This window comes from Squalius cephalus (genome assembly GCF_949319135.1).
Source record: "Squalius cephalus genome assembly, chromosome: 23".
Lineage (NCBI taxonomy): Eukaryota > Metazoa > Chordata > Actinopteri > Cypriniformes > Leuciscidae > Squalius > Squalius cephalus.
Window position 1 is genome coordinate 18,715,261 of NC_137144.1, and position 13,542 is coordinate 18,728,802.

Genomic DNA, 13,542 nt, shown 5'->3' on the forward strand with positions numbered 1-13,542 from the left:
AAATTCCATGGTGTTTGAGGGTATATTAATTTGGTCGAATGAAACAAAATATGTCTTGCACTTCACAGCTAATGTATGCCAAATTGACACTTGGCCTTTTATTTTTAAGTGAGAAATGTCTGTTCCCTGGCCATCGGCCAGACAACTGTCACTGTAAACTTTGGTGTCTTTTTAAAATTAGCCTAGCATGAAAAGTAGCTAGTTGTACAGTAAACACATGAAATGTCTGGCTCCCCCCTTAAAATGGTAAATTTGGCCCGTTCCACCTCAGAGATTTTGACCTTCATGACTGTATCTAACAATTAAAATCATACAACAAGGGCATAATTTTGACAATCTTTTGCTTTAGGAAAAACTAGCATTACTTTTTCCACAGCATGATGGAGAAAAGTGAAAATCTCATCCTATGTGACTTGCTATATTGCACTCACTTATACAGGGTGACCCCTGCTAAACAAACACATCTGCAGTAGGTTTGTGATGGGAGCCAACAATCATTACTCATTCGCTTCAGATAACTCCACCTGCCTTGAAAGGACTAGGGAGGTTCTGGCAAAACACACTGCTTGCAGACTTTTAGCTTGTATTTCATATTGGAGCAAAAAAAAAATTTAGATATATCATGCAATTCTTTACTAATCGCCTTTACTAAGTTCTTCCTTCTTGCTTGGATGTCTTAAGAATGTATGATTACATATCTGGCCTCTTAAGTAAGACATCTTTGTGCAGGCCCAACGAGGTTTGTGCGTTGAATTCTTTGTTTTCATTTAACTGTGTGCAGCAATAAAAGCAATTTCTCCCACCATAAATGATTAAATGTTTCCCTTCATAATCTATTGAATTTGGCCTAATGCAGCCAAGGAACAATAAACAAACCCAAATGGAAGCCACTAAAGCACAAGTGAAGCAATTTTCCAATTGCATGAGAAACTCTTTTCCTATTTTTTAACAGCAAATGGGATTGGTGTTTTGTTTGAGATTTATGCTTGCTTTTTTCTTTTTCTATTTGATTCTCACTAATACTCTCTAAATCGTTTTACAAAGTAAAAAACATTTTGTTGTAGTCTTTATTCATAAGCTTGCCACAATGTTATGGCTCTCAATAAGGAAACATTTATGGGTGTTTCTTCAGGTTCAGTTTTATGGCAATTTTATGTCCAAGCAGTTGAGTTTTATTACACTTTCAACATTTGTCTTTGCATTATAAGATGCTTAAAACAGTCTTTATGGTTTTTTGTTACTTTTCGAATACTTTTCGAAACCTTTGTATAGACTATATCATTTTGCTTTCTAAAAATCTCTCTAAAAAAACAAAAATCCACCATAAAATATTAATGATAACATTTAAAAATATATAATAATTAGGCAAATAATGAAAAAAAGGATTTCAGTCATGAAAACTCTTGGTCTTGGCTTGCTTCTGCTAAAGTGTTACTTAATGCTACGTAAAATTAAAGGAAACATGCCACTTAGAGAGGGAGATCCCCCATATATGCAGGTGGTGCTGGGGAGGATGGAGGGCTAGAATAAGAATTTGCATAGCGCGCACAGTTAGTGTAATCGTTTGGATGTGTCGTGGTCATAAAGGGAAGTAGTACTGAATACATGAAATAGATTGGCTGAGGAGGTTTGAAACAACCAATCAGAACGTGAATAGTGTTTCATGGTTGAACTATTCATTTATGTACATTTTTACACAACACAGGGTGCTATTAAACACAACACATAATTGGAGAGGTGTCAGTAATGACATCTTTTAATTAATTGAAAAATAAATGTATCCCGTAAAACATATTTTAAACAAGTAAGTGTGTGAAAAGTGAGTTACTGATATGCTCACACAAAAATCGCTGCAAAAGATGCTTTCCAACAGGTTTTATCGTAGTTTTTGTCTCCTCCATTGACTTGCATTGGATGTGCTGTGAGGTACGGTATTACTCCGCCGCTGGAAACTGAAATGGGATTCAGGGGTTGTTTTCTTCTTCTTCGTGTTTTTTTTTTTTTTTACGGCGGATCGCAAACAATGAAATGCCAGTGGTTTGCTTGCAAAGGTGCATTATCGCCACCAACTGGGCTGGAGTGTCTATTATTCAAGCTCTCAACGGAAGAAGTTCGGGTGTGAGGCGTTTGGAAAAATAGGTCCACAGTTCTACAACGAATGGTAAAACACCTGTTGGAAAGCATATTTTGCAGCGATTTTTGTGTGAGCATATCAGTGGACACCCCTGACCACTCGGTGAGTTTCACGTCTTTGTAAACGAAAGTTTAATGTGTTTTAGGAAGGAGTGTTCGAGTGCACCTATACACCCAGTCTACTGGTGGGGGGGAAAGCGAAAGAAACCTAAAATTCTCAGGACAGCAGCATTTGTCCAAAATTTTATCTTAACCGTTCTATTTCATCAGAAACGATCTGTAAACAGGGCTTTAAGTGTAAAATACCGAACTTGTCCTTTAAGAGATTTTATTTTCAAATAAGGGCCCAGAGTTGAAGCACCCACACTGTCAGAAATTTTTTTAGGGGATTTTTAGTACGTTTAGGGGTACTGCTACTCTAAAAGGTCATTTTTTTTAAAGAATTTTTTTTTTGAAAGTGCATAAATCCTTGCTTTGTGCGTTTCATTAAATTATGACATGACATTGTGCTGCTTACCTTAGTTTTAATCCAATTGGAGGTATAGGTGCTTCATCATTGAGCAATGACACAAGAAGAAAGAAAGATTGTCCTGACTCTGTGCCCAGCACTGTTGTGCATACTATCTGTTATGGAAAAACAATTTCAGGGAATGTTTTTATCGATTCAAATTATGGAATGGAATGTTGCATCCAATAATTTTCCTTAATGCCATAACTAAATGTGCAAAGTAAAATATGATAAATGATTGTGCAGTACAGGACGTTTTGTTCTTTAAGGGTAATTCTGTAATGAAACTCATATTGTGTTCCAATATGATATACTACTTTCTTTCAAACCTTAAAAATGAAGTAAAAGCATCATAAAAGCAGGTGCTCTACCTTCAAATTCTGAAGTGAGGAACCTTTCAAAACCTAAGTTTATTTACTTATCACCTAGATTATTTAGTCAGTGAATTGAATTTTAGAGCTAGGACAGTATGATTCATTCAAATCATTTAGACCACTTTTATGAACTACATTCAATGAGAGGAATTATTCATTCTTTGTCAAATCCTGATAGTATTTAAACTTTTGGGTGATTATTCTTTCAAGTTACCGACTGCTACACAGCATAACTTCTACAGCATCTTTTATAATGGCATCGAGTTTGAACTTTTGCTTTATAGCTCAGTTAAGTTTCTTTTTGTAATTACTGACAACTTATGTCATTTCCTTTGAACACAGCACTATTGTCTCTTTCTGTCTTTCATCACCAGAACAAATGTGTATGGCATTGGCTTGTTTGAACTTGTGTGAGCATAGAACTTCTATATTAGCTTATCCTCTGAGACCATTTGCTTAAACTAGAATAAAAGATCAAAGAAAATTACTCATAAAAATCTCTCTCTTGTCTCAGCAGCAAAGTTTAATGGTTAAATAAGAATGGTTAATCTGTCAAAAAGGGATTGTGAAACCAACTTTCAAACTTACATAATAAGTCCCCCTCCACCTCCCCATTAGTTTTGGTCTAAATAAGTACCAGTATGTTACACCTCAGGAAGAGGGATGCCATTTTATCCTTGAGATCATTTGAATGATGTTCAGAATATATTCAATGTAATGTTTTAGGCAATATAGAGGCATAAACCACCTGAAAAAAAAAAAAAAAATCTTATTGTAGCATCTACAAAAGCATATTTTTCCAATCACATCCTTACAATCTCTGAGGACACACTACAGCATATTCTTTTAATATACTATATGTATGAAGAAAATGGACAATGTTTTCTAAAGTTGCATTCAATAAATTCTGGCCCAAAATAATAGGCCTTTTATTTGTGAAAGCATACTGAAAAATGTTCAAATCTTGCCATATTGAGTTTAGACCAGACTTCATAAATCAATAAAAAAAAATAATATTTCTGATGGCTCGTCAGTGTGGTTGGTATATCAAGCTAAATGTCATATCAAAAGTGTGTAGCACAATAAAAAGAGAGTTATATGAAGCTGTAATAAACTAATAAATGTACTGAAAGGTTTAATCTTACATTTAAGGCTTAATATTATAAATAAATAAAAAATTATATACAGTAATAGTGTAACATAACAGACTTGGGGAGAGCAAAGGGAGATTTAATAGAAGCAATAGGGTAAATCACAGAGTGGTAAGGCACAAAGAGTTTACCTGCAGGGAAGTCAGTGCAAACCATGCCAGGCTGTTGGGCATTCTTGATGTCCGTCATGATATCCCACCTAATCGGTGCAACAATTATATAAGGGTCAAGAATGTGAGAGTTGGAAAGGTTCACTTGAGCTTTTTCGTTGATACGTGATTAGCGGTCAGGTCAGCCTTGCCATTCTTTCTTCCAGGTTGATACGTGACAGTAAAGTTGAATCTTGTGAAGAACAGTGGCCATCTTGCTTGACGAGGACTAAAATGTTTGGCAGGCCGGATGTATTCTAGGTTCTTGTGGTTCTAGGTTCTTGACCATTGGCGGAGTTCTCCTTCAGACCAAGAGATGTCAGGATTGTGGAAGGATAATAGCCAAGAATAATGGGGTTTCAAAGAGACTTGCGGTTGAATGGCAGCAATGATGGCTTGAACTTGGCCATTTCCAATAGGTTTGTCATCAATAGCAGTGATCTTGAGGAATCTTGAGTCTTTCTAGGAGATCGGCATCAATGAAGTTGGCAGCAGCTCCTGAGTCGACTGACGCTGAGGCAGTGAAAGAGAAAAATCATGATTGGTTTGTTCAGATAACTGTAAAAAAATGATTGTTGGTTTAACTTAAAAAAGTAAGTAACCTGGTTGCCTTAATTTTGAGTTAATTGAAATTGTTTTTTTTAGTTAATACAATGAAGAAGATTGGTTTAATCAACTGACTCAAAATATTATGTTAGCTCAACCACATAAATTCCCTGAGTTTATTTGACAAAAAAAAATGTTGTGATAAAAAAATATTGAAAATCTTTTTACAGTGTAGAAACCACTGCTTTAGCTACAATTTGCTGTCTGACAGTCTTTCAGGAAACATCATCATGATTTTCCTCATCATTCGAGAAATCTCTAAGCTCCACTTTCCCCTTTGAACATTTATTGTCATTACTTCATTTAAATAACCAAAAAGTGATGGGTACTGTCTTCCACTTCCTCTTTTCAGCACAACCTTTTGCGGCATTCAAAAGAGGTCTTAAAATGTGTGGTTCTGAGAGGCCTGTGGAAATGGTTTCATCTTTGAAGCAAACAGCTCCTTCTGATTGAAAAGATGAAAGGTGCATAGAGAGAGAGAGAGAGAGAGAGGACGAGTATCCAGTTTATCCACACAGCAAACAGAGATGCATGCTTTTCTGAGTATTTGCATGTGAATGTGAGAATCTGTTCCCATGGCTCTCTCAGGCACGAAAGGTAGGACGACAGCACAATAGCTAATGTTTAGCATTTGAAGATCCCAGCGACAAAACGCCTCTCTATTTAGCCTTCACAAACACTGTCGAGGGATGCACATACCAAACCGGGAGAAGGTGACAATGTATTAGACACATAATAAAGTTCTTGCAGCGAATACAATCAGGTGACAAGGAGGCACAGTCTGTTCTACAGCATTGTGTGAAGTTAAATAAAGGTTTGCTGATGATTTAACAGCAGAACGTTATGTTCTCCTCAAGCTGTTTATGTTTCACAGTGAGAAATTTTAATCGCAAGTCTTACGACTAGCTGGCAGATCTGTTGAAATGAGCGCCTTACACCCTTCACGACTATCTCAGAAGTCTCCGGGATGACCGCAAGCATAGTGTCTAAACACATTTTGTCATCTTGGAGTTCAATTACTGGAATAACAGTCATTGCTTCTGTGGCTGTTGTGGATTGCACCTTCACAGATGCTGCATAAACCACTAAACAATCAGACTAAGGCTTTATTGGCTGGTATACACATGTGGCACACTGGCAATTGCGGAAAATTAGTTTCTACTGTCGGGACAGAACGGATCCAGATAATGAACTCCCATTTCCCAAAGTACACACTGGCACTCAGACAAAAGTGCACACTTGGGGCCAAAAGCACATGAAGCTTGCCATGTGTTTTGATATAACAGCAATGCTTTTATTATTAAAGTTTGCAGCTTATTTTTTTGTAGCTGTACTCATTTTAAATCTTATGAAAAGAAGTTCTGAGCTGAGGATTTGATTTCTAGTGGATTTTTTATTGTCGAAATAAAATTTTCTCCAAGTCTAGCTGCACTGTAAATAACAAAAATATAAAGTATAAAAAAATATATAAAAACTGTGGACATGTTTAGTTTTATGAGTATGCGCATTGCTCAAGAAAAAAAGATTCGTCACAAACAATACCAATTCATTCTTTGTGAAAGGTGAGCCTTGAATGTTGAGAATTAAAGCACATGGAAGCGAAAATTCATCATTTAACATTCACACAAAAGTGGATTATCCTGCATTCTTTTCAATACAATAAGAAGTTAATGAGGACTTGGGCTATCAAGCTTCAAAAACAAAAGTATCATAAAAAGTATCAAAAAAACCTTCTTAAGCCAATCGGGACAGTCAGATTCATAAATGAATCATTCCATTTTATGAACTAACAATTCAATGAAAGAATCGATTCAAACTTCTATTTCAGTATGTTTATAAGACTTGCAATATAAGATACTTTACGTTGCTTTTGCGTACTTTTAAGTTGCTTTAAACCATCTGCCAAATACATAAATGTAACTATTATACTGCAGTTCCATGTCAAAATCTGTTGCAAAAAATGCAAATGTTTCTTATTTGACCTCACACAATAGTATTAATTTACAGAACCTTTTTACTAGACATTTTAAATGCAACCGCTGACATTTTAGTTGGAGAGTGAATATTTATGTTGCCCCTTCATTCAACTATAACATAAAGGCCCACCACATCCTTTGCAAGTTGCTTATGCTGCACTTCCTCCGCTCCTTTTCTATTGGTTGTGAGAAGGAGTCTGATTTGTTTACTCAGGGTCAATTTGCTCATCCCTCTATTGTGCTTCAGAATATTCATCACAGCTGTGTACACTTAATTGCCATGGAAACAATTAAAGCGCCTTCCAGTTAAGAATCTGCATCTGCCCAGCTGCAATAACAGAGAGGCTTGGAATTAAATTAGAAATGTCAGTCAAAAAGGATGTAGGTGGAGGAAAGGTTTTAGGTCACTTCAGACAGCTTTTTTGCACAGAGACAGGCATGCTAATGGAGCTGCATTTTCCTTTCTCGCATTATTATTGTGGGTTATCAAGGAAATGGACATCTTACAGTGGAAGTGTCCTGCCCCGGGCCTCCGAAATGGCGGTAAACAAGAAATCCCCATGACCTGGATCTTTTTCCTTCCCATCTTCCGTTCTTTTCTCCGCCTCCTTTTTTGGCACGGCTAGTAATTTCCCAGTGGATGTTAGCACAGTAAAAGTCATTATCTTTTCAAACTGTGACAGTATAGCCTAAGGAATCTCAAAGTGTCTGCTTCTTCGACACAAAACTTTGGACCCCCTGACATCCACCATCCATTCTCTGGTTGGATTGATTGGCTTGGAATAGATTACTAGCCCGCACTTAGAGACAGGTGAGGAGGCTAACTCACTTCATCTCACACACACACACTCTGTGGGTGATGTGTGAACCTGGCACCAACCCCTTGGCTCCTCCTCCACCTAATTGGAGCTAATTTATTGGTCATCATGGCATAACACTGTACATTCAGAGACATTTACTCACTATCGTGTCATTTCAAACCCAAATCACTTTTGTTCTTATATTTAGTTGATAATATTTATTGCACAGCTCTCTCGATGTTTAACAACGGAATTCAGTGTAAAGAACTACATTACCCATGATTCTGCAGAGAATCTCCACCAATCAGAGAATCACAACAAGCAAACAGCACCAAAATAATTATTTAGCGCCCGCCCACTTCCATGAAGTCTTTCTACACTCTCAAACTATTTAAATATTTGTATTTTTATGTACATTTTGCAATAAAATGCAAACTATATTGTTTCTATAAACATAATCTACATCTTTAAATGAATAGTTTTATATTTAACCATTGTTTGATTATATCATTTGCAATGCTTTATATGATTGTAGTTCTTTCCCTCATTAAAGCTAATAAGTACAGTCTTGTACCTTTGTCTTTTTGTCTGATTTTCCAATACTTTTTTGCTTCAAATCCAAGTTTGTAATGTTGTGATTCACCTTGTTGCTGGTTGCTTTGGTTCATGGCTTATAACTCTTTATTGAAAACTTTTGAAAAATCTCTTTGGGAAAGATGAACGTGAAAAATACTTCCGGGACCAAGGCTACTGAAAAATCAAACACTGTTACATTCTCTCTACTGTATACTATCTTTCTAAGGCCAGTAAGCGAATTATCTTGAATATTAGGCACATGCTTGATTTTTATTATCCCAGGAAAGCATAAGACGTTTGGCTTTTTATCTAATTCTGTCTTTTAATCCCACTGTCCAGCAGACACATTCATTACAGAAGTATTTGCTGAGGAAGACCGTTTTCACCAAAAATATTTCTGCAGTCTATTAAAATCCTCCTCTGTGATATTTTCTTTCATTTAAAGAATAATGTATGTGCTGTTCTCTCTCTGTTCTGAAGTGTGAGATAGTATCTACTTGAGCAAAACAAACTTGCTTTGTTAAATTATAAATATATATATACAGTGCTATGCATACGTTTAGACACCCATGCTAAAGTTGACTAAAAAGAGGAATAAAAAATCATCTTTTGGAAATTGAACTTAATGCCTTAATTAAAAAAATTAGGAAAAATCCAACCTTTAAGGACACCAATTTTCTTTGTGAATGAATAATGTATCGTAAATAAATAAATGTTCTTCCTTAAAATACAGGGTGCATAAGTTTGGACACCCCTATGTTAAATTCCCATAGAGGCAGGCAGATTTTTATTTTTAAAGGCCAGTTACTTCATGGATCCAGGATACTATGCATCCTGATAAAGTTCCCTTGGCCTCTGGAATTAAAATAGCCCCACATCATCACATAGCCTTCACCATACCTAGAGATTGGCATGGAGTACTTTCCATAAGATCATCTCTCAATGCAAATCAAACCAGCTATTAGGCTAACTGAAATAAAACCAAACCATGCCTGGAATTTAACATAGGGGTGTCCAAACTTATGCACCCTGTATTTTAAGGAAGAACATTTATTTATTTACGATACATTATTCATTCACAAAGAAAATTGGTGTCCTTAAAGGTTGGATTTTTCCTAATTTTTTTAATTAAGGCATTAAGTTCAATTTCCAAAAGATGATTTTTTATTCCTCTTTTTAGTCAACTTTAGCATGGGTGTCTAAACGTATGCATAGCACTGTATATATATATATATATATATATATAAAAAAATTTTTTTTAAAGGGTCACATTTCACTCAACATCAGGACAGCTTAAGCCACAATGATTTCCAAAAGAACACTGTGAGTACAGGGATCTAATTATGAATAATTACAACCCAGTTTCTCGTCATGACAGGCATCCTGGCTTGGCTGTATGAAATCATTATATCCCTAATCACAGAAAGGACACAACGCCCTTCATAAATCTGCATTAACGTGAATCTCACTATGAAAGACTTGTGGGTACCACTGCTTAAATCACTATTACATTCACATTACTGTACTTGCTGAAGTTGTGACGCCTTGACAAATGGCTTACATTGCGTAAATGTCACTGGGAGCGCAACAACGGATTTGCTGTAACACTGCAATTACATTTAACATACGGTCTGTACAATCAAATGAAGCTTGATTCAATTTGCACAAGATCTAGCATTGAATAAAGCCGATTTGCAAATTGTTGTGGGCACCGGACTCAACTGGGATCCTCATTCTTATGCACAATTTGATTTAAGATAACCACATTAGGCCAACCGAGAAAATAATCAGACCGTTTTATAATAGCTTACTCTTAGCATCGTTGGTTTTCATAAAGATTATTACCAACTCAAAAAGTATGTCACTGTAAGTCAAAAGACATCTCATCCAAAGCTTAATAAACTATAGATTTCAGTTCCTTCCCACAGACGAAAAAGATTTTCATCTTTTATCTCAGTTTGAATCCACAACTCCTGCTTTCTTTCACCACTGACCTTTCCAAACCTTCAGAGATCATGATTTTTGATAGGTCACAGAGAGACTTTGAATGTTATCACTTTCTACACCCCTCTGTTGAAAATTTATGTCCAAGATGGCTGTCCTTTATGAACTGTTTCTATAGAGATATGAGTTGAACTATGAGATTTCTGTCTTTCTGTTTAGGTCTAGGTAGGTGACAGTTTTTTTCCCCCCAAGTCTAAACGCATAAATAATAATTACTGATCAAAAACATTGAAATTTATGGGCCACCAAAAGCTATAAAAGCCATTATTATGGTGCCCCTTATCATATTAAAATGAAAGATTGATCACATCTTTTGCTATTTTGCCCTAAGAACACACCTAAAAAAAAAATTATATCCATGAAACAAATGTACATGTGCACAAACAAACAACCGCACATAAAGAGTAATTGAATGCAGCAGTTGGAAGTTGAGTTGAACTCCCGTCCTACATGCTGAACATTTGTTTACATACCTCAGGGACGCTTGACATGCCCGTAGCCTTTAAATCTGGGTCTGACTGAGGCAAACCAGACAAAACAACTCCATACACTGTTTTGAGAAAGAACTAGTTTTTAAAGAACTTTCTGACATGAGTCTAAATTTAATATTCCTTCTCATAAGATAATAATCAACGAATAATCTTATTCTCTTAATACAATGGATTCTTAGTAAAGAGATTGATTCAGAAAATTTGGACTAAACCGCTCATTTCATAAGGATTAATTTTACGATCACTTTATGAACTTTTGGCAGCGTCAAAGTGGTAGTTGCGTAGCTGTCAATGAAGGGACAGAAATCTCTTCAGATTTCAATCAAAATATCTTCATTTGTGTTTCACAGATGAACGAAAATTTTACTGGTTTGGAACTAAATGATGACAGAATTTTCATTTTTGTGTGAATTTAACCTTTAATGTCAAATTTTAAATTATTTTCAAAGTGGTCTTTTTCGGACCCCATTTTCAGACCCCATGTATGCTGAAGAAACAAGTGGAAATGATAAGAAAACATACAAATTTAAATCTAATAATAAAACATAAATCTAACGGTTGGTTATCATTAACAAAAAATGCACATGCTCACTTCAATCAAACACATACTACAAAAATGACCAAACACCAAATCCTATTCTCCAAATAAAAGCCATTTCACTTTAAACAGCCTATGCTTTGCACCATTTATTCGACATTGAGAGACAATTTGTTTCAACACAAAGACATACGCTAGCTTCAAGCTAATGGAGATGAATTAAGCAAAGTTCAGGTTCATTTAGTTCACAAGGCTTTCCTATTTCCACCGAAGGCGTTTAGCTTAGGCCATTTCATTTTCTCTGTTATTGTGCCTGCAGGTTAATTCGCAAACACTTCCAAGTCTTTATTTTGTACATATCCATCATCAAACAATTGAAGAATCTAACTATCTATCTTGTTTTTGATGACTTTGGAAGCTAGTCGCCAGATTCACGTCAAACGTCTTCTATCATTTGATGATGAACTGGCGGGTAATTTGTCTGTTGTTTATAGCTTACAAGCGGAGACATCAAGCTAAGGTGCCTATAAATCTCTCAAATCTAGCAACAAGACTTTTCCGGAAGACAAACTGCAGGCTACAGACATCTGGCAAGAGATATGAGTTTTGCTACGCTGCTGTGAAATATAATTTTGGCACAATGTGTCATGAGTCACTTCTGTCTTACTTTTTGTAACTATGTTTCACGCCGAGAGATTCTACCGCCGTCATTCGCCGAGCCCAGTCAAGCTGATGTTCTGCGTAGCCCTTGGCTTCTTACAAAATGAAACACAAAAATGAAACATTATTGAACTGCACCTTGGAGATACCCAGGGAGTAGTAGTTTCTTTACTGATATCTCAAGTGCTTCACCCCGTAGACGGAATATTGGAGTGAGTAAGGATTTAAAAAGAAAGAAAAACACGAAGAAAAAACAAAACAGCCTTGAAGCGATTTCAGATTGCCCTTCATAACCTTCCAATACATTCCTGCAGAATCCAATTTAACGGAAGATGTGGAATAAAACTGTTCACAGAACGGGAAAATGTTATCTCCTACTGATGTTTAAGACATACTGTGTGGCTTAAATTGAATATTTCTTTGAAACTTTGAGTTTTTCTTGCCAATGATTTTATTTCTTGTTTCATAGTAATGTCATTGGCTGCAACTCTGATATATTCAGCGAGCTTATTTCAATTTCACATCGTGTGATTCAAGTTAAATGTTACAGCAGACTGAAAGTGTGCTTATCTAACTCTGGATCGCAGTGCCTTCACTGTGATATATCCATCATCATTTTAATGATCTCCAGTATCTAGAAGTTTTTGGATAGTGTAGTGTCAGCCGATTCGCACCAGTACGTGTTGCCGATAAGTGCAGGACTTCTCCATTGCACACGGTCTCCATCAAGGGCCCGCAGGGACTTCAGGTGAGGTAGGTACTAGCTGTATTATAAAATGTTATTTTGTGGGTTCAGCAAAAATGACCAAATGGAAGGAGCTGTCCTCTGCAACCAAGAAGAATATTGTTAAAATGGCTAAATCTGGTCAATCGGTTTTGGATATTGCTCATATGCAGGATATGAATGGTCACAATGTCCACAGAATTATTTCAAAGCACCGTGAGACCACTACCATGCAGAATGTAAAGTGCTGTGGCTGGTCAAGGAGGACTAGAAAGCATTTTGACAGGAGGATGCAAACCACCTTAAAACTGTTTCTAAAGACTTGGATTAGACCCTGAACTGTATGCCAATGGCTACAAGAGGTTCGACTGAAAGGTTGTGTACCAGTAAAGAAACCATGTATTAGTTTTATCTACTGCGAAAAACACCTTGCATTTGCCAGAGAAAGAAAAATTTGGTCACTTGGTCCGTTTGCCGCGTGACCCCTTTAAATTAAATATGCAGTACACTTGGGGTTTTCACTTAAAGGTATAGTTCACCCAAAAATGAAGATTCTGTCAGTAATTACTCACCCTCATGTTGTTCCAGCCCCGTAAGACTTTCGTTCATCTTTGGAACACAAATGAAGATATTTTTGATGAAATCTAGAGCTGTCTCACTCCTTCATAGGCTGATAGGTAATTGCATCTGCCGGCCCAGAAAAGTTAGTAAAGACATCGTTAAAATAGTCTAAGTGACTACAGTGGCTCAACCTTAAATTTATCAAACGACGAGAATACTTTTTGTGCGCAAAAAAAAAAAAAAAAAAAAAACTTTGCGTCGTGGCCTCCACTCACTCACACCAGCTCACAG